The sequence below is a fragment of the Lissotriton helveticus genome, chromosome 4_1, assembly GCF_964261635.1.
Source record: "Lissotriton helveticus chromosome 4_1, aLisHel1.1, whole genome shotgun sequence".
NCBI lineage: Eukaryota > Metazoa > Chordata > Amphibia > Caudata > Salamandridae > Lissotriton > Lissotriton helveticus.
In genome coordinates, this window is record NC_136063.1 from 1257985609 (window position 1) to 1258011165 (window position 25557).

The 25557-nt window shown below is 42.8% G+C and overlaps 1 pseudogene; it reads left to right on the forward strand.

Annotated features, from left to right (window-relative positions):
- Nucleotides 1–516: 516 nt before the first annotated feature.
- Nucleotides 517–22961, forward strand: LOC144828140 (coiled-coil domain-containing protein 28A pseudogene; annotated as a pseudogene).
- Nucleotides 22962–25557: the final 2596 nt, after the last annotated feature.

A 25557-nucleotide genomic window follows, 5' to 3' on the forward strand; every position in this document is an offset into this window, starting at 1 on the left:
ACCCTTGCTCCAACACTGATCAGTAACTCAGGGTTGACAGTAGGATTACTTTACAAGTCAGTGTTGTTTGGGGGGAGTAGTTGAATATGATTTGGGTAATGGGGGAGCTACTGGCAGCTATAACATTTTCTGTGCTTGCTAAAAGTATAAGTGATATACCAGCACTGATCCACCCACATTATTTAAATAATTTGTTTTTCTGATTTACTACTTTTTAGGGGTTGTTGAGGTAATTTATTGATTGCCTAAAAAAAGTAATTGGTCTGCCATTAAATTGTCCTCAATGACATTTTCAACATCCCATTGTTCTAATAATAATTGTAAGTCAGTCAACTATACAATTAAAAATATTTTGGAAAATGTTTAACCATGGGCTGTCGTGTAACCTGGAAGTACTGATATTACAAACAAATGTCCCTGGAAAGATCAATAATAGGTAAAGGGCAGTAGACTGAGTTACGTGCGATCCATACATTGAGAAGACACCAGATTACATGAAGCTAAGATGTGGAAATAATGAATGATCGTAAAATAAAGAGAAGGAGCCCCACATCCTTCACTAGTCACCCACCTTTAGCTGAGAGTGTTCGGAAAAATGCTGTGCCAACTAGTAAAAGCACAGGCCATTCCAACTCTGCAGCATAGCCTGCTGCTTAAAGACCAAAACTGAAAAGAGGACTAAAATATACAATCTAAGGGCGAGTCTAAAGGGGGGCTCATCTTTTTCAATCCAACATTCCTATCTGATGTTCAAGAGATGGAGAAGGGACTTCTGAGCCTCCTGAATGACTTCCACTCTGGAAAGCTGCATGTCTTTGGTAACGAGTGCTGGACCAAGCAGATGGAAGATGTGCGGGGATTACAGGAGAAATTGGACCACTTGCATTTGGAGCTCTATGGGTAGCTTGAACTTCCTGAAGAGAAAATTATAATGCCAGTGATTCAAATTTTGACCGGCTGCTTACAGAACTGGAAGAGCTGAAGTCATAAATGCAAAAATGAAAATGTGAAAGACTGCCTGGATGGCAGTAGTCGAAGTGCATTAAAACATATGGGAAACTTAATCCTGAGTGCATTGGGGGTGGGGTCAGTGAGCGTGAGGGCGGGATCGAAGGGGTGGCTAAAAAGAACAAAATATTATGTAACTATTTAGTTGGTGTTTCACTTTCAGGTAACTGCATATTAAATAATGTACACCTTAAATGAAAATATATGCTAGTTAAACTAATCATTGAAAGATGAACTATTTTATAGTATAAATCCTCTGTTGGTTATTGTGATCACTGCACGTCTGTGTTACAGGAAGGCATGCCACTGAAAGCTCTAGCCTGACTTAAGCCGGAAGCCAACCTCTGTCTCAGGTTGAGGTCCTGTTGGAACCTTGAGCACATAAGTGGCTGAGATTTTATGTGGCTTCACCAAACCACCCTCTTTCTACCAAGGGTGTGGCATTACAACCACAGAACTGCCAACTTTGGAACTGGGTAAACAGGTTCGAGTCTCAGCATCAACTCAACATCTAGTCAGTCTGGGAAAATCGCCTAATCTTCCCATGCCTATAAAAAATTAACTTGACCTTGTGTAATTTATTTATTTAAAAAAATTTAAATTGTGAACAAGACCCAAGGGATAGAAGAGTGCTGTACAGAGAGAACCCCCCATCTTGTTACAACACAGAGAACACATACGATATAATAAGGGCAAACTATATGTACACAGTCCCATGCACCCGTGGGTGAGGATATAGTAGTATGTATGTAGTGAATAGGCATCCTCTAACTGACCTTTTCTGAGTCTCCAGTGTCCAACTGATCAGGCCAAGTCCTGAATTTGAGATCTTGTTGAAGGAAACTGGTAAATAAGATCATTTTGACTTTCTTCGTGAAGGCTGAGTGTTAAGGGTTTGCACATGCTTCTGGAGGAAGAGAGTTCCAGATTCTTGGGGTCGCTCAAGAAAAGGTGCAGTCATAGGTCTTCTTTTTCAGAATCTCAGAGGCGCTAGCAGGAGGGAGGTGACACTTCCAAAGGAGCAGCTGCCTCCTGATATTGTGAGTATCCCAAGTGTGACACTGGATGAGTTGAAAAGTGAACCCTCTATTTTGATTTGTTGTGATTGGTTATAGAGAAAAGAGGTGAACCGGCGTAATACTCATCCAGACATTCCCATTCTGTGTTCCAGCAACTCCAAGGACCTGTTGTGACAGACTGCATCAAAAGCAAAGAACAAGTTGAGAGGGATTAGAAGGCACAAGTTTGTCACCCAAAATGTGTAGGATGGCTGTTTTAGTGCTGTGCCCAGGTGTGGAACTCGATTGGAATTTGTGCAGCAGGTTGAATTTTTCAATGTGTTACCATAGTTGGTGTTGGGGCCAATATGTCCTCTGCATGGTGATGCCCTGCTGCCCTGAGTGCCCAACTGTACTGTTGTCTGGATCCTTAAAGCTGACGTTTCTTGTCATAGGCAAACATGGATCATGCGTCTGCGCCATGGCATAGTTCTGTCTCACAGATTGCCGTCTTGTTGGACCAGGAGGGGCACCCAAAGTGCTATCCTCATAGTGATGGAAGATTACACCTTAACAAGGAGTTAAGCAGCACAAGCACAGTGGTGGCATCAACTGTGCAGTGATCAGTAGGAGTGAACCTGGCCTTTTACAACTATGTCACTGTTGTGAGGCCTACAAGGCCACTTACCTTTTTAAAGTTCTGCTGCTGTGTGCCTCACTCAGCCTTTGGCCTACAGCAGTTAGATGTAAAGTGCTGCACAGTGCAGGAGTGGTGACTCCGCACTTGTTGCATGTGTGCCTGGGAAGATTACAGTAGAGGGATAGAGTAGTGCTGTACAGTGCATGCATGGTGAGTGCATGTACTGGGTTTATGCATACTTGCAAGATGTACATTTTCAGGAGAGATGTAGTGTTGTGCAGTGCATGCCTGGTGAATGCATACACTGGGTGTATGTGCACCTGCGAGAAGTACAATACATAATGGGTATAGTGCTGTGCAGCGTGCATAGTGAATGTGTGTGCTGGCTGTATGTGTGCCTGTAAGTGGCACAATACAGAAAGGCTGCAGGACTGATCAGTGCACACAGAGTGAATGTGTGTACTGACTGTATGTGTGCCTGCAGTGGTACAATAAATTAAGGTAACAGTGCTGGACAATGTGTGTGCAATGCATATACACTGAGGACAAGGGTGTCTAGAATGGTACATTACATGCAGGGCACTGGTGAAGACATTAGGAGGTAGAGGAATCCCCTCAGGCAGATTTGTGTATTGCTGCATTACTGTGAGCTGGGAGCGACACACTGGAGAAAGGTGCCCTTTGATTCAGTGAGAGATCACAAGGAAGTGGCCTGGACACATCTGAAGAAGGATATGGGGCTGAGAAGAGAATTGTAAAGAGTAGGGCTGGGAAAAGATTAATCTTTGGATACACATATCACTGTGGCTTACATCCAGGTGTGAGCTCTAGTTACTCCCATGGCTTGTGATGTTGGACTATCAGCTTTGAAGTCTCTCCTGCTAAGACAGACATCCTTTCTAGAGGAAGAGGGAGAGGAGACATGTGTACTTCAATAGAAGCAGAACCAAAATATAAAACTTCAGAGGCCCAGACCCTAAATCCCATCTGGTGTCTGGAAATGGATTATAAAAAGGGAGGCTGAGACCCCAAACATTCTCACCTGCCAAACGACCATACTTGGCAGATTGGAAGCTCTGCAAGACTTCTGCCAGTGAACAGGACTGGTGGCCTAGGCCTACAAGTCTCTCTGGTGGGTGAGAGGACATCACCCAAGAAACCAAGACCACCTTCTTTGGAGCATGGAACACCAGTGCCTCCGTGCTTGCTAAGAGCAGTGCACCCTGTAAAGAAGAGGAGAGCATTGGAGGGAGAGAGGTCCAGTGAGGAGCCTTGTTGAGTGGACTCCTGGTGCGAGGTGTGAACAGATGGCTACTGCACTGATAGGGTAGTTGCCTGTGTGCAGATTTAAGTCAGTGACCCCATATGCCAGGAGTTGTCCACCATAAAGACAGTAATGAACAGAGTGGTGTGCGGGACAGTAAACATGTGCAGCTGTGTTGCATCAACCCCATATGCCAGGAAGGACCATCATGGTAGGCACTGCCATACGGTAAGTATCGGCACCTTGGTTGGTAGTTTTGCAGTATCCTTGTATGCCAGAAAAGGCTCCCAGTATTAAGAGTGCTGTGAGGATTGGGCTGCTGCCTGCAACTGTGAAGTCGTGTGACCTGTAGGTTTCAATAAAGCCTCTAGGATTGCACCGATCTGCCTCCATGAACTGAGGAGGACACCATGGGTGCATTACAACATCATTGGGAACCAAATAGGGAGCATAGGAATCCAACCACTCCCTCCCCAGTTGGGGAGCACAGAACTTACCATGCAGGAGGATTACCGGAGCATTTCCAGTCATTGCAAGTGCCGACCTCGTAAGCTTAAAAGAGAGTTTGCACGTGCCTGGTGCAGCTGCACCTCCCGTATGCAGCTGACTCACCAAACAGGACTGGAGCTTGCGAGTGCACATGGATGGTGCACCAAACGAGACGCTGCATGCTTCTTCACTGCTGGAGCAGGTACAACTGGTTATGGGCCCCCTAGGCCCAGGGGACTTCTTGCTAGGAGAGCTGCAGCGTCAAGACATTTTTAAATATTTTCTAAGAGCCAGAGTGGACTCTTGAGTTAAGGCCTACTAGTGAGCATTTCCTGGATGCAGCCAACAGTGAATGGGGAATAACTCTGACCACATTACGAAGAGCTGGTGGGACATGGATTTGTCAGTGAAGCAATAGAGCTCCTACCTCAAGTGAAAATGCGTTAGTGTTTATAAATGTCGTAACCTTACTTTGAATATGTAGAGTTACCCGAGGAAGCCTTTGACTGCTCGCCCACAGCTATCACTGAGTCAACTGAAGATGGGTACTTGGCCCAGTTGTTCAGGATCCATAGTGCGCAGGGCAACCAGGACATAGGAAGTAAAAACTTCAACCACCACAGTTGGGCCCAGTAACTCCTGCGTACCCCACGCGTCTCTGAGAGGTATTCTTAAGTTGCGTATAAACACATTTTTCCAGCAGCTTTGCGAGAAATGGGATGTTAGGTACCAGGCGAAAGTTATTTAGATCAGCTGTGCTGGCGTCAGGTTTTTTCAGCGGAGGTGTTGCTTGCCCGGTGTTTAGCCAGTCCTGTATTGCGCCTTGCATTAGGGAGGAGTTTGTTATCCTTGTCCATAGAGAGGAGAGAAAAGGGCTTAGGTTCTTCACTATTTTAGAAGGAATGGCATCGCAGAAATGTGAGGTTGATGTCCTTGATAGTATGTGTTTATGTATTTCAGCTTTGCTAGATTTCTGAAATCGCTCCAGGTGGCCTTGTTCTTGGTAGGAATGATGCATGTTAGAGTCTTCTCACTAATTGTATAATGTAACTGGCACACATGTAAAGGTTTTGGGTCAAGTTTGTTCTATATAAAAACTGCAGAAAAAATCACAGGTAGGTAAGAACAAATCCTTAGCATAAGGAAAGACAAATAGATACCCATTTTGTGGCTGATATTTACAAAGTGAAAACAGAAAACCTGGATAAATTGCAGCTTCCCTGCTCAAATTGTGCAGGCTTAGGCAAATATTCGATTGCAAGAAAACTCCTTTTTCTTCATTATTGCTAATGAAAGTACATTCAAATATGTGAGTTCGGAATACCAGCTGTACAAAAACCTATTTTGTTTGATTTAATAGAATATAATTGTGCTCAATAGTACTTTAGCCAAGGTACAGGGTTTACGTGACAGCCTTTTAGTTCACTAATGGTTCATGTTTAAAAACTATCACTTTTAATAAATACTTCTCAGTGTAGTGCAAAAATGTGATGTGTTAATGTCAAAGCTTCCACATGTTAAAGAAATACACTTTTTTGAATGTTGATGAGACTTTATAATATTTTATGTGATTTTCGTTGTATAAGTTACATAGCAAAGATCAGAACATTGACTCTACATTTTTTGGATTTCCCACCTCTAGCCTGGTTATGTTGTAAAAGAGAGCCACAGAATTGAGGGCCTCATTATGATTTCGGGCAGATTGGCATCACCTGGCGCTGTTTCTTTCAGCCACTCAAGTAGAAAATCTCACTGAGTGGCATTCTAGCCCCCAAAATTCGGATTAGAAGACCCAAATTCTTGCTTGCGTTTGCCAGCTGAACATTGGTGAGCTGTGTGCGAGAAAAAACTCCACCACACGGCGGTTGACAGAGTTCTGCCTGAACGCGAAGTGGACCAAACTCCAAGAACTCCGCCGACAGAGCGGAGTTTATCGTCGCCCGCCCCTAGCTAAGACACTGTGGAATGACGCTTGGAATGCACTGCAAAACTGTTGAACGAACAATTCTTCTTCCAAAATCTATGTTAAGTGTTACATTCTGAAGGGACTTGCCTCATTTTGAGCATTAATGCTTCACCTTTATTGCTACATTTGTTTGGAAAGTGCCAATGTGGATGCTTTCACACCGTATACTGATTTGCAATAGATGTGTTTGAGCAAAATATTATTATTATTTCAATAGAAAATACAGCATTTTGATTGTCTTGTAGGTGGCAGAAATCTTCCAGGATTTTTCACAGACCGGAAGTGAGACAGGTCTTATCACATTCACTACCTACATATCACTAAGCTTTGCTTCCACTTCATCCATTGATAAAAGTAAGACAGGGCCATATTATCAAGAAAGGGAGATACATTATCGCCGCTTTTATCAGCGGGAAACTGCCGCTAAAGCGGCGATAATGGGCTTGATAATATGCCCTTGTGAATTCCCATAGAAGCCCAGGTTAACATCAGAACCTGGGCTTCTATGGGAATTCACAAGGTCATATTATCAAGCCCATTATCGCCGCTTTAGCGGCAGTTTCCTGCAGATAAAAGCCGTGATAATGTATCGCCCTTTCTTGATATTATGGCCCACAGTTCTTTAAAAAAAAACGTGCGTGCCAGCATTTGGAAGCATGCGCTGCGGATGAAAACAGCTTTAGAACGCTTCACTTGCCTGTTCAGCGGCCTACAATGTGATAAAAAAGCTCTTGACTCTGCTGTCACAAATTCTAAAGCTAAGGAAAATCGTCAAATAACATGCTTTGCCTTCCATGAGTTAGATACATATCTTCAATGTGTTTTCAGTCTTTGAAAAGTGTTCAACCAATGCAATTTATCACATATTTTGAACTATCTGTATTGTTCTCTGCTACTATGTATGTTTCCAAATTCAGAAATACTCAATAGATGCAATTAATGGAATTTATTAACAAAACCATTAATTATTGTTAAATATCTATGCAACAATATATATTCTCAGCTTTTTACAGTAAAGTACAAAGCATAACCGTACAGTAAGTTAAAATACTATTTCTTGTACTAGAAAGAGTGTTGGATGTGTACATTATACCGCAGAAAAAGGAGGAGAAAGAATAGCTGGACCCACTCCTTTTGCTTAAAAAGGAAGAATTTATTTCACATGAGTTTTATTTTAACTCCCCAATGCTGTATCTGTCTGTATGAGAACCCAATAAACGTGTTATGCCAATAATTTTGTTTTCTTTAATGCGTATTTATAATTAACTTTGAAAGTTGCAAATTATAGTGATACCTTGTCTTTTATAAAGGGCTTGATACCGCACTATTACTGCTTCCACGTGCTGTACAGAACAGATGTTACTTTTTCCCAGTTTATGGTACTCCTTTTACCGACCTTTGAAAGATGGAATGCAGAGTCTCCCTTACCAGGATTTGAACTTGTGACCTACATATCTCTTCATCTGTCAGACAGGTGTGGCTCCTCTGTTAAGGTGGAGGAGCATCGTCCCACTAACTAAATTGCCATTGGAGATGAAAAATAAAATGGTGATAAAGTTAATTATTATCTTTTTATTTTTCAACAACCCCATCCCTATCTGAGTGTCAGGAGGGGGGCAGGGCAACTGCTGACTGGAAGCAGCAGAGAGCAGTGAAGTTCCGGGCACTAAAAGTTTACAGTGTGAATCTCCCGTTGGGCAGCCGTCTTGCGACGGCCAGACAGACATAATCATTTTGGGGCCTATTCACAGAACTATCTAAAGACAAAATCCTAAACTTACTACTTTTGGTATTCACAGAAGGCATTTAGTAGTAGTAAAGTTAGGATTTTGTCCTAAGTTTGACTTAAGACAAACTTAAGACAGACTTAAGACAAATTTAAGACAGACTTAAGACAAACTTAAGACAAAATCCTAACTTAAGTCTGTCTTAAGTCTGTCTTAAGTTTGTCTTAAGTCTGTCTTAAGTCTGTCTTAAATTTGTCTTAAGTCAGTCAAACTTAAGACAAAATCCTAACTTTACTACCACTAAATGCCTTCTGTGAATACCAAAAATAGTAAGTTTAGGATTTTGTCTTAAGTTAGTTCTTTGAATCGGGGCCGATAATCCTCTCCAACCCAGCTGCCTAAAAAAGCTGGATTAAAGATACCATAAGGTCACCCCCCTCCCATAAGAAAGTTCTTCTAGTATGGTATTTGAATAACGTTTATGTAGCACTTACTATCCCTGATGAGGTGTCAAAGTGCATTACAGTGAGAAGCACAATACTCTGCAACGATAGGTTAGTGGTTAAATCCAGCGGTTAATTGGTGGCTAGGTTTAGTCTTGTACTCTCAGGGAAATCAATCTAGGCATTTACATTCAATTTCTTCTATGTTATATAATTGTCTGCTGGGTTACATAATTGGTAGGGACGTTCTGGAATAATGGAAGTAGGGACGTTCTGGAATAATGCAAGATAAATGGTGAGATCAATATAGGGCTAGAACTAGTGAGGTATTCTTGGTTGTAAGGAAAGGAAAGGCTGATCTATGATCAGGGCCACTACATTTATGCGATTGTGCAGCCATTGTGCTTTTCGTATAGTTGTGGATTTGCCACATTTGCCAAGTAATCCATCAAATGCTACATAACCTGGAAATTTTACAAAACAATATGTTTCTAGCTCAAACGTTTCAAAAATTACTAAATATGCTGTGACATGTTGCTACACAGTGGAAGGATCTTTGCCTTTCTGTTGCTTATTTCTATGTTTAAATGTTAAACTGGTACCAGTGAGGTACAACCTATGCCCAGATAGCGTTAACAAAGGCCAAAATAAGGAAAAAATACCTTGCCGCATTATTTGGCCCTCCCCTGCTGCATAATTACAGTTGACCTGCCTATGTATATTAGAGGTAGGCCGTTGACAGAGATACACAATAGGAAGTGAGGCAAAGTGGTATTTGACTTAGAGATGGATAGAAATCTCCCTCCTCTGTGTGGTAACCATCCTTTTCTTCCCTTTGCCATCCCTTTCTCATCTCTTCCTACAGGGTTAGGTGGAACCCTTAGTCGGCATAATACGTTTGAAATATTAGTTGTTTTTTAAATAGGGAATTAAATTATATCCTTTAGCCTTACATTATAGCCTCTCTCCTATTGCGAGATAAAAGGCAATTAGTTGTAGAACTGTAGAACAACTGTTTCAAATTGGTGGGAGTTGCATCATGTAAAAAATACAAGAATGGACAGGGCTTACCTCCACAGTAAGGGTCACAAAGGAGTTAAGGAGGCAAGGCTCGGGTAAGAAAAACTAGGGGCAGGGGAAAAGGAATCAAGTCAATGTGCTGTTTACCACTGCTATTGCCTGTCACCCCAGACCCACCAGCCTAGTGGCACAGCAAAGTCTGGATCCAATGATCTTCGCTCCATGGCTTCCTAGAGCTGTAAGTGACCCTGACCCCCGTAGTTGACCCTCCAGGCTTTCCCATGAAGCAGAGCACAGAGTCCTTGCTGCTCACTTGAGATAGTTAACAACAGCACTTCCCTGCAGTAGCAGCGGTGCCAGTTTGCTTCACCTGCCTGCAGAATGCAGTACGCTCATTATTTGCCTGAGTAACCACGTGATCAATCTGCCTCCAGTCATGGAGATGTTTTTACCCAAGGTGAGTTAACACACCAAAGAGACACAACACTAGAGTCTTTCCTCTATGTTTACTGCAGTATGTGTTTCTTTTTTGTTAGGTAGCATATGTGGGATGCGCCTTCGGTGCAGCTGCATACAAGTTGGACGTACAATTTCTGTTCCTGTTTTGCTTGCCGTGGCTCCGTTTTGATCCTTTGTAGGAAGGGAGTTAAGGATTTGGTAATGGTCATTGTCCCTTTCCCCTGTGATTCCTAAAGAACTCTCCATGTCTTTTTCCAAAGCCATAATTTGTATTCTCTACATACAGCATTGTTTTATTCCATAAAAACGAGTAAGTAAAATATTTATGTTGCTTAGGAAATAAACAGCGCAGCGTGAGTGAAACGAACGTAGCACTGAGACAGACTAACAAAACATGTTCACTTATAAAAGGCGCTCATTCAAAATAAAAAAAAGTTCCCAAGACATGTAATACGAAGACAGAAGTGGAAGAGAGAAAGTCCTGCAGCGATACTCCATGGGAGTTAACAATTGCGAGAAAGGTGGGACAAATATTGAACATTAACCACTTGGAAGCCACGCTTTTTAAATGACACTAGCATTAGCCAGTCAAAAGCTGTGGGGGGAGTATAAGCCCACTGAGTAAATACAGCATGTCTCGAAGATAGGGAATGCGTACTGCCTAGACTCAACCTAGAAAGAGTTTTGTTTTGTCAGGGCTCTGATGTCAGCACAGTGGATAACTGCGGTTCCAAACCTGTAACCTTCTTTGGGAGCCACACATGACAAATGTGTAAGTGATTCACCAATAAAACCTTCACTGCAACTCACATGACACTGTAATTAGAATATGTATTTTAGTCACTTTAAGTTCCAATGTGCACTTAGTTAAGGTCCAACTTGTCTACTGTTTGCACTTGAATTGAGTCATAGTATAAAGTGACGTTTGTGTTTGCAATATTTGTATTGCTGAATAATGTATTTGGATAGCTAGATTTTAAAGGAAACCATATGCATATTTAATAATTATGTCTAGCTTCACAGTAGTGTATTGGGAAAACAAATGCAATCTTCTATTTTATTCTCTGCATTACAACATTACTGTAGAATGAGGTTCAAGTGTCTGAGCAATTTCTTTTCTCTAAATCACTTGACTACATTCTCAACGAAAAATAACTATGAATCTATATATGACAAAAACTTCTTCAAGGCAAAATTAAAAACAACATCCCTGTCTCGTGCTTTGGAACTGCTATACAAGCACTGGTGCTTTCTGATCATGATGGTAGAAATACATTACTGTCAAGCTGTATTTAAAGACTACTACTGAAGTTAGTATTATCATGCACTCCACTTACCATGATGCATTGGGGCAAATTGAGTGGAATGTGACGCCGTGTGTCCCCCCTTCCGTTGGAAAAGACTCACTTGAGCTACTTTGCTGACGAGATTGTGTTGATGCACCCAGTGAGTGCGAAAGACACCTGAGAAGACTTTGAGTGGCCTTTCCAGCATCCCTAAAATGTCTTGTTGCTCTCTACTGATGAAGGAATGAATCCAGAAAAACAAGTCTAGAGTTACAGATCACAAGTGGAGAAGTGTGGCTCAATGGTTAGAGCGGCAGACCCTGATGCAGAGGTCTAGCCCGGGACCAGGGTTCAATTCTCCGCCTCGGCGGGTCTTGAGCTCAAAAATTCCACGGACCTGATAATTCTCGCCTCGGTGCCTATTCCAATCATGGAGTCCCACTCTGCAACTCTGGGCAATAGCTTGCTTAATCTCCACAATGGCCCCCACAACGCTAAGGGTGCCTGGCCTCCACCTTGGGGCGTTCCCAGGAGTGGACACCTCACAGGGAAAGCCAGGATGGGTTCCACAGCGGTATTCGTACAAGTGCCTTGAGACCCTTGCGGGAGAGTAGTGCGCTATACAAGTATCAATTTACATATCAATTTACATTTACAAGCTGCACCGACAAGGGTGAAAAATTAAAGACTACAACTGAAGTAAGTGTTATCATGCACTGCATTTACCATGATGCATTGGGGGCAAATTAAGTGTTGGGATGTGAGGTTGAATGCTCCTACCCTCCTTCTACTATGTGGCCTGCTCAGCAGACTATAGCTCCTCTCAAGGCCATCCGCTTCCAGTCACTGAATTTGTCAAAGGCTCTGTAAAATCTGGCCACATCACAGCATTTGTAAAAGACCTCCATTGGTTACTGCTAGAATTAGAATCCATTTTGAAATGGCTCGTATCATTCGCAAAGCCCTCCATCTTGGCACCCTAGCTACTCTAATGATAAACTATAGAGAGATACAAGAAGTATATGAAACCAGCTCCTAGAATTTCTGAACTTGAAACAAATTCATGACAGTGATTCTGTCCTACTCTTGCTAGGCATTGCAACTCAAAATGACATTCAGTTGATGGTAGATACAATTATAATCTATTATTTTTCTGCATAACCCTAAAGAAAAAACTATTCAAAATACATCTAAATGTCTCATCCCACTGTCTGTCTATTCCTCACTGCCTTCAAGGTTACCTTTTTTGTATTGCTCAGGTTTTGCAACCACTTAAGCCAATCTATTCAATGATGCTTACTACTCATGTTATTCTCTTCCACTTTCTCTTATGCTTCAAATGTCTTTCTTTATGTTTCTAGATTTTTGTAATGCACTCAGTTGCCCCCCTGTCAAGGTCTGCCGTACACAAATTCCATGAGTAAACCTCTGAGAAATGGGCTCTAGTGTTCCCACATGTAGTTCTGCCTCAACAGTCTGGAAATCAAATGTATTGATTACAGCAAAAATATCCTGACAGACCAGGCTTCCCCCTATGGCTCCAACCCCAAAGCATTTTGTGGTGCTAGACGCCACTAGGTAATTGCATACCATCGACAGATAAACATGTCTAAGGTATACATCATAAACAAGTGTGTCTGCCTCTACTTCAGTAAACTGAATCACTCCTCCTCAGTTTTCCTCACACTTTATTTCTGGGTTTCCCTGACAACATCCTTCCAATCAATATCAGTGGAATCATTGCCTGGCGGACCTTACTACTCCTACTGCTAATGCCACTGTGAATCCACATGCCCAGTGAAACCCTATGTATATCAAAACATTTGTAACACAAATGTCTCAGCATAAAGTATGTTTTGACCCCACATGCTATATTTTATGTTTTCAGCAAGGCAAACAGTTTCTAACATTACGCAAGAGCATTTATTACATAGTGTATGAAATCTTATCAATACATAAAATGTACTAGCAGACTTGTAAACATACCTCATAATCATAGACATGTAATACACATGTAATTATTCAATTTACTGTCATAGATGCCAAACAAAAAGTGTCATAGTACCTTAGAACTCATTAGAAAATACTGTGCTTCTGTTTCTGTATAATTATAAAATAGTATGTGCACTTGGCTCCAAAAGTGGACAAGAACCAGATTTTCGCTATCTTTCTCTGGGTACGCCTTGTTTAATCCCTTATAACTTGCATCTCATTGCACTTACTCATATTTTACATGTGTACAAATTACTCACAATAATCTTAAGTGGTAAGGGCCTTATTTATGAGCCCTTGTGGCACTTTTACGCAGCTGGTGCATCACTTTTGGTGACACACCGGTGGCGTAAAATACCCACCATGTTGCACCCTATTTACAGAGTGACACATCTAGGCACATTCGTCACTTTGTAAACCCCTAGGCCACATTATACCTGCACCAGGTATAATGTATGCAGTGAGAGCGTTCCCCTGCAAAAAGCAGGGCCGGCTCTAGGGCGGTGCGACCGGTGCCACTGCACCGGGTGCTGGCTTCCGGGAGGCGCTGCTGTGTTGGCAAGTTTATTATTAATTGAAAGGACCTGCTGCAGCGTTCGTTTTCTCCAGTTATTTCCGGACAGCAAAAATATGTCAGGATAAATCCTGTGATGAATGTTCTTCCTGAAGAGAGATTGGAGTTTCGTTTAATTGGTGTTTTGCCTCACTATAAAGTAGTGCAGAGGGTTAATGCGCATGTTGCAGAAAACAAATACCGAGCAAATTACAAAGTGCATATAATATAAATAGATCAGTGGGTTACTGCTTTTAAAAGAGACATACTTTTGTCACTTGCAAGTCCTATATTAAAAACCCTAATATAGGATTGGATCTTATAAATTGCAAGTAACAAAATGATGTCTCTTTTAACAGCAGTAACCCATTGACCTGTTTACATTCTTTGCACTTTGTAATTGTACTGAGCTATTAACTTTTATCAAAGAACTGCATGCAATCTGCAAAGTATAGATTTGAGGAAAGACTATTGCTGGAAAAAGGATTGATTTGGGCAAAAATCTTTTCTTATTATTAAAGAGAACACCCAACTATGGTGTTGTTTTTTAAATTCTGAGTTTGTGCTGCCCTAGACCAAGCACTATTAAACTATACTGCCTACAGTATTGAGTACATGTGACTCTTACACCTTGTAGTCCTCTGTCTTATGAACCATTCTCCGCATGCTCCGTAGGATCTACAAGTGGATCCCCACTGAAACGAGAAGAACAGTCACCCAGGCCCTTGTCAGAAGCAGGCTGGACTTAGGGAAACGCCCTCTACGCAGGAGCCTCGGCCAAACTCCTGAGACGGCTCCAATGCATCCAGAACGCCTCTGCACGCTTGATCCTCGGCATCCCTCGCCGGAGCCACATCACACCCCACCTGAGAGACCTGCACTGGCTCCCAGTCAATAAGAGGATAACCTTCAAGCTCCTCACCCACGCACACAAGGCACTCCACAACACCGGACCAACGTACCTCAACAGACGACTCAGCTTCTACACCCCCAACGCCAGCTCCGCTCCGCCGACCTCGACCTCGCTACAGTCTCCTACTTCCGAAGAGCGACCTCAGGTGGCAGATCGTTCTCCCACCTCCCCGCCCAGACCTGGAACACCCTCCCCATCCACCTACGGCAGACCCAAGACCTGCTGACCTTCAGAAAACTCCTCAAGACATGGCTTTTCGAGCAGTAGCAGCATTCCTCACCCCAGCGCCTTGAGACCCTCACGGGTGAGTAGTGCACTTTGCAAATGATATGATTGGTTGATTGATTGATTGATTGATTTCATATACGCTGAGTTACACATGCATGATTGATTGGCTCTATGTAATGTGTGTGTGATGCAAAGTGCTCTGACACCCTACACTGGTATGAGTGGCGCTATATATGCATCTGACGAAGAGTGCTATATATGCATCTGAGAGAGAGTGGTAATGGAGATTTGGGCACTGTTAAAGGGTGGTGGTGAGGGAATCCATGTTGGAGGGGATCGTGGGGGGGCGCCAACCAACATTGCCGCACAGGGCGCCACCAGCTCTAAAGCCAGCCATTGCAAAAAGCCTCGTAGAATTGGCACATTGAAATCTATGGGATTTCAGTGCGCCACTTCCAGGACGCAATTGCATCAATATCTTACGCCTGCCTCACAGCAGGCGTAAGACTGATGCAGGCCCTTTCCCATGGGGCTTGCCCCATGTGAAAGGACACATCGCTGTAGTTGTTGCGTCTGTTTTCAGACACCTCAGCAATGCGTCACTTTTGCGCCTACAGATACGTCAGAAATACTGACGTATCTGTAACTCCTTGCGACATAATGCGTCATACAGTAAAGATGATGCATCCATGATGTCGAAAGGAGGGCGCACTGATAATTGACGCATCGCTGTTTTCACATAACTGTGCGTTACCTCTCATATATACGACCCTAAATCCATACCATGTTATTTTCAACTCATATAAAATGTGTTTGTTTTTATTATTCATGCAGATATTGTGGATTTGTCAGTAAGAATGTTTCAGAGGTCAAGTTTCTTTGCGATAAGAAAACAGTTTGTGAATAATGCTGTTTGTGTTTGAGTTCTTTAAGTACACAAGCCATTTCTTATTATATCATCCATCATGAGATTAAAGAAGAGTACAAATGGCTCTCTCATCTAAAAAAAATACTTTAATAGATAAAGTGTGGACCAAAAACAAAGTAGTCACCTACAGTTCACAAAAGTCAAATTTGAATATGGCATCTTCTATGTTTACATAAAAGCCAATTTGGTTGTTTCATTTATCTTATTTTCATAAAAGCAGTTCGTAGCTGAATTTCCAAGTATAGAGGATAGTAAGTCAGTAAGTAAATCCAATCTTTATTCAGCTTGTACAACTATAAAATAATACACAGCATAAAATCTAGCAATGTGCGCTCATTATGACACAGCAATTAAAATCAAGTCTTAACAACAAGTAGTAAAGTAAAAATGATGAACATAATTAGAAGATAAAAAGTTTCCACACAAAGGTTTAGGCCATAAAGTGACTCCTGCATTAGGACATTACCGCCCCACCATAGTCCTCTATCTAACTGCAGCCAATATAAACTTGTGTACCATCGGGAAAACATGTTTGGTTTGTAATTGTTGAAGATAATATAGATCTGGACTGCACTTCCTAATGTTCAAAGACCTGAGTAATGGAATACATTTTTGCTTCCTTGGCACAAACATACAGTTTACAAAAAAAGAAAAAAGTGTAGCATAGATTGATCTGATCGAGAATCACATGGGCAAGGCTCAAGGCCTGATTTACTAAAGGTGTGTCTTGGATGAGAAACTAAAAGGTGAGCTAAATTGAATCTGAACCTAAGCAAGTAAAACCTCCGATGCTGATGTGCTAAAACATAAAGGTAGGATTCCATACGGTCTGTGGGGGCATATTAGCAAGAACCTCGTAAAAATGATCTCCGTTTGAGCTAAAACGGCGATAATGGGCTTGCTAATATGCGTTATAGAATTCCAATTGAAGTCCAGGTTAGATGTCCTGCACATCTAACATGGGCTTCTCTTGGACTTCTATAACTCATATTAGCAAGCCCATTATCGCCGTTTTAGCTTCAGTTTCCTGCCGCTAAAACGGCGATAATTTTAACGATGTTCTTGCTAATATGCCCCTGTGGTTACTAACAAATGGTGGGCAGACACACTCTTTTTACTGAGCTCATGAAGATTCCTTCTCTGTTCCTGCTTAATGAGAAATTCAGCTTTTAAACCACTTTTAGGGAAGGCTATGAAACGACATGAACTATAAAAAAAATTCAGGCATTTGAAGCATGGTAAATTGTTCTTCAATATATCTCAACCATGGTATACGCTGAGCACAGTAAAACTGTAAGCAACCAGTGATTATGTTATGGTTCAAGAGGGTTTCATGTTTGGACCATACAGAGTGCTACAACATAAGTGGTTCTAACTTAATGCAGTCCTCTAAGTATGATAGGCCCAGCTCTGCATGGCAGGAATAGGTGGGTACATTAGTAGGGATGGATAACAATCTCCTCCAAAACACATTCTCATTGGTCTGCAGGTACAAAGTATTACAGTACCCCCATATTCTTGCACCATAGGTCACAACAGAACAACATTGTGCTTTATAAGTGTAAACCATCACGTCCAGGGGCTGAGAAACTAACTTTCCTGCCAACCTAAGGGTTGTCTCTTTCGTTTTTTCAACTGAAATTTCCTGACCTTCATGAGATGAACCCAGGTATATTTACTATCAAAAGGTACCCCAAAATAGGCTAAGGTTGGAACACAAAGAAGTTTGTTACCATTAATTAAGTGGGATTTCAATTTGTTAGAGGCCTGGCCACAGACCATGTTGTGTGACTTAGCGTTGTTGGTCGTTAAGCCCATGTCGCTCATAAATGAAACAAATTTAGTCAGCAGCCTCTGCAGACCCACACCAATTCTTGACACAATCATCCACATATAACAATGCAGGTATTCTTCTAGATCCCACACTAGGTGTGTCTGTCTCTACAAGTGTTAAACTTGTGTCAAGATCATTAATATATAGACAGAAAAAATGGGGGCCAGCACACACCCCTGTTTCACCCCGCACTTGATCTTAATTGGGGGAGCGCATTCACCATTAGGCCCATACCTAATACACCCCGTCACATCTTCATGTAATTGGCCTAGGAAATGAACCCATGGAGCCACCATTCACATGCCCAGAATTTTTCCCCAGAGCTTCCCTTTATTGACACAGTCCAAAGCTGTACTGAGGTCCTTGAATGGTAAGTACAAACAACCCTTACAGTGGTGGCTCGCAGAGGTAACGCTGTGGGGCAGGGCGGGACAGGGCTGGGAGGGGGTAGTGGAGTCCGACATACAATGGCAGATATTTAATTATTTACATTCACCTTTGTCGTCGTATGTCAGACTCCACTACCCCCCCCCCCCACTCAGCCCTGCCCCACCTCACCGCCCAGCAGAGTTATCTCGGCGAGCCGCCACTGAACACTTATTTGCCAGCGTGCATTTACTAATAATTACATATTTGTCCAGTCATTGATCAACAGTTCCCAGACGTTTCCTGAATCCATACTGAATTGAGGAGAAAATACCCTTATCCACAACCAAGGCCTCTAACTGAACCAATGAGGTCCTACCAAATATTTAGTCTGTTGGATCGATTAGGGAGATGGGTCGATAACTACAGGTGACGGCTCTGTCACCCTTCTTATAGATTGGGATAAGAGTTCAGCCATGACTTAGGTGGGCCTACATTTACCACACTCCTCAGTAAATTGACAATTAAAGGTGCCCATAGATCAACTTTATCAATGAAGAGATTAATTGGCAACCCATCCAGACTTGAGGCCCTGTTCCTTGCAGTGCATTCTCTATCAGATCTAACCTCCCATAGGATAATCTGTGCCAGCTCTAAGGCACCCCTTTGACAGTTGGCCACTGTGTTGTCAGGATAATTGCCTGGTACAGGACTACTACCATAGAGCTTGGAGAAGTACTCCACCCATTTTGTACGTGGTATAGTAGTATCCAGAGCGGTGTTATGACTAGCTCCATAAAAACCGGCACTTACCGTTGTCCAAAAAAGGCGAATGTCATTCTTTGTGCTAGCCTCACAGAGTTGTTCCTAAGCATCCTGTCTTACATCTAATTTCCTTTTGGTGGTAGCCTGTTTATAATTTAATCTACATAGCTAAACTCTCCCCACACCCCTGGGTACCAGCCTGAAGGTATAAATAAACTTTCTTTGCAAGAAAAATCAAGACTGGGAAAAAACAGTGTCAGATTGAGAAATCTCAAATGTGACTTCTTGTGGAACCCTCAATACTTATGTTTGGTCAGTGACATGTTGTCTCACTGACATACCGATGACTGATAGCATCATCATCGGGTCTGCCCTCAATAGGAGGAATAATCTCTCATACCAGAGACATTGTGGGATCCGTGACTTAGAGACTGAGTTAAAAATGGCCTAATACCTCCAAAAACTGTGATTTTATTCAAAATTGGGGTAGTGCTAAGGTTAAATGAAAGAGAGATGTGTATGGGGATGAGTTAGATGTCCCTCACATCTACATAATCACATATGGGCAACATGTTTCAGCCTACTTGCGCCAACTAGGGTTGGTGGCTTTCATCATGACCGTGAGGACAATTTTGGGATCCCTTTCATTGAACCAGAAGGACATTTTCCACTGGTTATTACTGTGTTCTCTCTATGGGAAACTTGGAATATATCATGGTCTCTCCTTCAGCACTCTTTTGTGAGGCTCCAAGGCGGTCATGTCGGAGGTAGATTTTGGTGCTTCATTCCACCCATTCTTCAGAAATTGTCCATTTCGCCCACATCAGAAACTGCTTGCTCTGTCAACCAAGAGAACATGCCATAAGGTGTCAGCCCAAGTATCGCAAAAAAGTGCCACACTGTACTTTCTTAAAGTTTATATAAAAATGCAGGAAAATGAGGGAATGCAGGTAGTACCCCCATGCAATGCAGTCAGGATCATGCAGCGAGAGATAGGAGGTCATCTTCCCTCATAAACCCAATGCTTTAAATAGTAGAGCAGTGTCAATACCACCTTTGCAATGGTGCTCTGCTAGGAACATTAGGACAATGTCCTGAAACTGAACTAAATATACTAGGGCAGGAGAAGCAAGGAGTTATATGACATAATAACCACCAAAACATTGATTCACCACAATATCACCAAAGAAATGTTGTTTAACAAAATATTATCACCCTATACACAAACAAGAAATACAAAAAGATTGATACAAAAATATGACTTTAAAATGTCTGAAATAGCATAATATTGTTCACAAAAAGAAAATACCACCAAATATCTTTAAAATAATACATATTCACCAAAAATAACCTCAGTATATACAAATGTACGTTACACTTAAACAGAAACCAAATAAGGAAAAATCTGTCCAGAAAAAGTCAAACTAGAAACTAAGGAACAAATAAAATGAAATTTAAAACAAAGTAACCAAGGGAACTCTTAATCTAATTAAATAAACACTATACAAAGGTGCAGAAAAATCACCTAACAGAAAAATGCTACACCTAGAGGAAACTGACACTCAGCTGGATTATACATTAAGACACTCTGCTGGATTCTACATTGAAATTTCTGAAGCTACCCTGCAGAACATGGACCACCTACATCGAAAGTAGGTAAAATATAACCATTAATTAATATTAAAGCAAACTATAACGCTAAATCTTTTTCCTTAATTCTCCAAACAATAGGTACTATCACAAGATTGCAAACATAAACACCATCCTGGTCGCTAAAAACACAAACTTCCATAACAACGAAGTCGGCAAACAAACTAAAAATGTAAGTAAATATAATTAAATATTTAATGACTCAAAACTCATGAACGTTGAAAACAAACTAACAAAAAAACACCCTTAAAACTAACGCATTTTAAATGCAAAACTACAACAAACCTTCTCTATTCAACAGACAGAAAAACACCCAACACTCTTTTTGACTAAATACAGCAAAGAAAACAAAGCATCAAGGGGCATATTACCAACGATTAGCGATATTTAGATATTTAGCGATTAGTGATAAAAAAAACAGCGCTAACCGCGGTTAGCGCTGCTTTGTTTACACCTGGTATTTTCCTGACTTAGCCATGATATCCTATGGAAGGTGGATATCATGGCTAAGTTTGTGAGCCCCTATCATCAAGCTAACGCCAAACTTCGAGAGATTATCGTTGGTTTTCCAGCGATAATCTCTAATTTGGCAGTTAGCGCGAGGATTTTTATCACTTCTGAGATAAACCTTGCTAATCGCAAGTTATCTCTGCGATAATTTCCGGCGATGCTTAGCGTTAAAAAGATTTGTTGCTAAGCCTCGTTAGCGATAAATATCGCTAATCGTTGGTAATATGCCCCCAGGTGTAACAAAAGCAGCGCTAACCGCGGTTAGCGCTGCTTTTTTATCACTAACAGGGTTAGCGAAATCCTTGATATTAGGAGAAATGTCGCTTAACAACATTTCTCCTATTATTTTTCTCTGGAACGCCCCCTTTGCATCTCATTAGAGATGCAAGGGCAAGCGTAGAGAAAAAGGGTGCTAACATGCGAATTTGCATGTTAGCACCCTGTTGCTGATAGGGAGATAATTTTATCTCCGCTTTCTTGGCTTTTAAAGCCAAAAAAGCGGCGATAAATCCCTTGATAATATGCCCCCAAGTTATAAGGACAGCAGACATGTTAGTATAACATGAAAACAGTAAAAATGCATTTTAACTACAGGGCTAAAATGGCAGCCAAGTAAATAGCTCTCTCATGCTCCTCGCCATCCGACTCCTCCAGCCCACTACCCGGCTGCATCCACAGACCCCATAGCCACAAATTGAGGTGTGGCGGGTATCGGAAAACAGCTTACTCGAATGAAGCGCCCGCACAGTCACGGGGGAGTGAGTCAGCGGCTTAGTCCCAGTGAAGCCTGGAGCGAGATTTCAACATTGCGGTCGCTGCCCAAAGGATGCAGTGAGGGAGTTGTGATGGGTTCTGATGGCACCTGGCGAGCCTCGGACAACGCCTGTGAGCCTGATTAATTTTCTGCAGTGGCTGCAGTGCTGCATCAGATGAGTGTGGGTAGCTGCGCAGCAGCATTTCAAGTGGGGACTGTGTCAGGTGCAGTTCTGTGCCGCTGCGGCCTGAATTCGCAGAGAGAGACTGACACTGTGGACCCTAGGGCCCATGCAATCAACTGAGGGAGGAGGATCATTGCGGTCCCTGCATGGCCAGAAGTAGTAGGCACGTGAGTCTTGGTATGAAGGGAGGCAGCCAGCAACTACACAACCTCAGCCCTTCCTGTGCATCCCTCCTTGCAAGCGGTTACTCTACACAGCTTGCTATTGACAAACCAACAGTTCTAGACTGTAAGCACACCGATGCATCAAGCTCACTTACAACCTTCCTGGTGGCCTGTTGAGTGGATTGCTCTTCTGCAGGAGGACTACTGCGCAGAGTGCTGCACGAAGTGCTACACCCCTTGAGTCCTACTGGCCTCTCTGGCTTCGGAGTCCCGCATTGCTACATGGAGAGCCTCACAAGAGACTCACCTCCCCAGTGGCGACCGATAGACCAAGGAAAGACGCTACTCTTAAGGACATACTGACCAAGGTCCTTACTAAAAAACTTGGATCTCTAAAGGAGGCCATCGCTGGGGAGGAGACAAGTCTGTTGGCACCAGCTAGTGGGGGTGCGGTGGTAGATGAGTCACTCATGCACTTCTTCATGAAATCCCTATTCCCTCCCTCAGAGAAGACATAGGGGCAGATTTACAAGCCCCTTGCGCCACTTTTTTGTCACTTTTCTCATGTTAAAAGTGACGCAAAAATGGCACAAGGTGCTTGTAAATCTGCCCCATAGTGTCCATCCAGAGTGATGTTGCTGCAGACATTAAAGAAGACAGGTGGGTCATGGTGGAGTTCGAGCAGCGAGTGGCGACCTTGGAAAGCAACAATGACACAAGGGAAGAAGAACTTGAAACTTACAGATGCAAGCTCTTGTACCTCCAGGTCCAGAACATGACCTTGCAACTACACCTAGAGGACCTGGAGAATAGATTGTGACACTCAAACATCAGGATTAAGGGGCTCCCCCTCCTAACAGTGCTTGGGGATCTGGAGGGATAGGTTAAACGACTCTTCATGCAGACCCTCCCAGACCTGGCTGATGAAGATATTATCCTAGACCGGAACGAGGGTGTATCGCTTTGTTAATTCGCCTTCAGACACACAATGGGTCACAGACCTCTGTATACTAGTGCCTAATCCTCCTGTCCTCACATCTTGGGCCCCCACCCTCGAGGCTGTGTGAGATAGCGGCCACTTCTAGTAAGACAGTAGCGACAGTCCTGCAGGTAGCAGGAATCCCCTTTTCCCAAAGACCTCTAGTTTAGATGCAGTATGCCACGACCTCACACAAAACTGGTAGATGAATCTTGAGAGACAGAGTTCCTTGTTTTCACACCAGTTCACCCCTGCTCCATTTGCAGGGCCCCACCATTGCAACAGCAGCCAATCCTGAAAGCCACAGACTTTAAGCTCAGCTCAGAGTTTGCCTGTGCCCATCCCATAGTGACAACATCTCCCTCTCATCGGTTCAATAGTACACGTCCTGAGCCTCAATGTGCATAGCCTATATGCCTAGCACTTCTCTCTAAAATTAAGGAGTCTTATAACTATGACTTCTCTCTCCTGCAGGAGACACATCTCCTTAAAAAGGGCTGGAAGAGAATGCACTCTAGACTGTTTAACAGACAATTCTTTTCCCCTAGCCTTGGGGAAAAAGGCTGGGGGGGGCTATCTTCATAGCTACTAAGTTCCAGGGGCAGGTCACCCACACACAAGCTGCCACACCTGGGAAACTTCTTGCACTTGCACTTCTTGCACTTTGGCTCTCATTGCATAACTATACCTTCACAATCACAAAACTGCATCCCCCTAATGACCACCACAAGTGCGTTATATGTGATGCCTTGGGACTTGTCGATGCCTCTGTAGATGCAGAAATTGTTGTCAGTGTCCATTGACTCCCTACTTCACCCAAAGCATGGGGTCTTAATATAAATCTCTTCACATACGACTTGATACAGAGGAATTTGCGGGAGGCAAATAAACAATGTCTTCAAATAAACAATGTATTCAACCAATGCACCTCCCTCCTCTGTGGCACAATGAAAGCTGTGATCAAGGGGACCCTCATTGCAAACTCAGCAAGATTAAACAACGATAGGATGGACAAATGCTCCACCTTAGAGACTCAGGTGAAGGAGTTGGAAGAGGCATACATAGGGGCCCAAAGGTTGTGATAACAGCTAACGCTTGTTGAAAAACAACTGTTGGCCCAAGATCTTGACAGGGCTGGGTATACCCTTGTTTGCGCCAAGCAGAAATATTATGGAGAATGCAAGAAAACTGGAAGACTTCTTGCATGCAGGCTAAGGCCTAGACTAATAAAAGTAGATTCAGGAGAATTGGTTGGAAGGGGGCCATTGAGCGACCAAAGATGAGGATATGGTGGGGGTGTTTGAAAACATTTATGCAGACCTTTACAGAGCAGAAGAAACAGATATGCAAAAGGGACCTTGCTAGCTTACTTAAACTTGGCATGTACTGCCAAATATACACCCAAATGAGGCCATATCAGCTATAGCACACCTGCCACCAGGAAGGATTGCTGCCCAACTTGCCACAATCCTTGCGCACTTCTATAACAACTTCAGCGAAACACGCACACTCACTGACACTATGCCAGAAGCTCTGATTACTGTGCTTCTCAAACCTGGAGAGGACCACATTCTCTATCCTCATATCAGCCGATATTCTTGCTTAATATTGATGCCAATCTCTTCATGGGTGTCCTTGTTGCGCACATCAGTCCCTAGGCCTCATAGAACCCAATCAATGACCCTTTATTCAGGAGAGACCTAGCAGTGATTATATAAAGCATCTGCTCCACCTAATCGATTAAGTGATTCGCTCCTACGCCCCTGCCCTTCTCACGTCATTAGAAGCAGAGAAGGCATTCAACTATGTTTATTGGCCCTTCCTACAGCACACTCTAGAAGAGGTAGGCCTGGGACCTTGTTTTCTGATGGGGGTGTGGTACAGCTATGCAAACCCCAATGGACCTTCTTCACAGAGCTTTGCTGTAGCTAGAGGCACCTGTCAGCGATGTACACTGTCCAGCTCCTATTTGCCCTCTATATGGAAACCCTGGCTGAGCGTATACTGGCTGACCCCAAGATAAAAGCCATCAGCATAGGCCAGCATGAACATAAGCTTGTGTTGTATGCAGACTGTGTCCTGGTGGCACTCATACAGCCCTCCCTACTGGCCCTTTTACTAGATCTGGAGGCCTTTGGCAGAGTCTCTGACTTCAAAGTCAATACATACAAATTGCAGGCCTTATCTTACCAATTCCCCAGTAGATGAAGTGCAGCTGGAATGACTTTTCACAATCCTGTGGGCAGTCCATTGGGTACCTTATTTGGGCTTGAAAATCTATCCGACCTTAGGACAAACATTGTAAAGCAATGACTTAAATTTTCTGCACACAGCATGTACCGATACCCACTCATGGAAGGCATGGGACCTCTCATGGGTGGGCAGGTTGGCGGTTGTGAAAATTACTTTGTTTCCTAAAATCCTATATGTCACGCTG